Source organism: Halictus rubicundus, unplaced genomic scaffold (assembly GCF_050948215.1).
Source record: "Halictus rubicundus isolate RS-2024b unplaced genomic scaffold, iyHalRubi1_principal scaffold0250, whole genome shotgun sequence".
Lineage (NCBI taxonomy): Eukaryota > Metazoa > Arthropoda > Insecta > Hymenoptera > Halictidae > Halictus > Halictus rubicundus.
This window is the reverse complement of record NW_027488791.1, coordinates 64561-66174: the sequence shown is the minus strand read 5'-3', so window position 1 is coordinate 66174 and position 1614 is coordinate 64561.

Here is a 1614-nt window from a genome sequence, read left to right as displayed (position 1 = left end):
CTATCCAATCCTATCCTCTATCCTATCCTATCATATCCTCTATCCTATCCTATCCTCTATCCTATCCTATGCTCTATCCTATCCTATCCTCTATCCTATCCTATCCTCTATCCTATCCTATCCTCTATCCTATCCTATCCTATATCCTATCCTATCCTCTATCCTATCCAATCCCCTATCCTCTAGTCTATCCTATCCTATACTCTATCATATCCTAACCTCTATCCTATCTTATCCTCTATCCTATTCTTTACTCTATCCTATCCTTTCCGCTATCCTATCCTATCCTCTATCCTATCCTATCCTCTATCGTATCCTATCCTCTATCCTATCCACTCCTATATCGTATCCTCTAGCCTATCCTATCCTCTATCCTATCCTATCCTCTATCCTATCCTATCCTCTATCCTATCATATCCTCTATCCTATCCTATCCTCTATCCTATCCTATCCTCTATCCTATCCTATCCTCTATCCAATCCTATCCTCTATCCTATCCTATCCTCAATCCTATCGAATCCTCTATCCTATCCTATCCTCTATGCTAACCTGTCCTCTACCCTATCCTATCCTCTATTCTATCCTATCCTCTATCCTATCATATCCTCTATCCTATCCTATCCTCTATCCTATCCTGTCCTCTATCCTATCCTATCCTCTATCCTATCCTATCCTCTACCCAATCCTATCCTCTATCCTATCCTATCATATCCTCTATCCTATCCTATCCTCTATCCTATCCTATCCTCTATACTATTGTATCCTCTATCCTACCCTATTCTCTATCCTATCCTATCCAATCCCCTATCCTATCCTCTATCCTATCCTATCCTCTATCATATCCTAACCTCTATCCTATCTTATCCTCTATCCTATTCTATACTCTATCCTATCCTTACCGCTATCCTTTCCTATCCTCTATCCTATCCTATCCTCTATCGTATCCTATCCTCTATCCTATCCACTCCTATATCGTATCCTCTAGCCTATCCTATCCTCTATCCTATCCTATCCTCTATCCTATCCTATCCTCTATCCTATCCTATCCTCTATCCTATCCTATCCTCTATCCTATCCTATCCTCTATCCTATCCAGTCCCCTATCCTATCCTCTATCATATCCTATCCTCTTTACTATAATATCAACTATCCTATCCTATCCTAGCCTCTATCCTATCCTATCCTCTATCCTATCCTATCATCTATCCTATCCTATCCTCTATCCTATCCTATCCTCTATCCTATCCTATCCTATCCTCTATCCTATCCTATCCTCTACCCTATCCTATCCTCTATCCTATCCTATCCTGTATCCTATCCTATCCTCTATTCTATCCAATCCCCTATCCTATCCTATCCTCTATCCTATCCTATCCTCTATCCTATCCTATCCTCTATCCTATCCTATCCTCTATCCTATCCTATCCTCTATCCAATCCTATCCTCTATCCTATCCTATCATATCCTCTATCCTATCCTATTCTCTATCCTATCCTATGCTCTATCCTATCCTATCCTCTATCCTATCCTATCCTCTATCCTATCCTATCCTCTATCCTATCCTATCCTATATCCTATCCTATCCTCTATCCTATCCAATCCCCTATCCTCTCC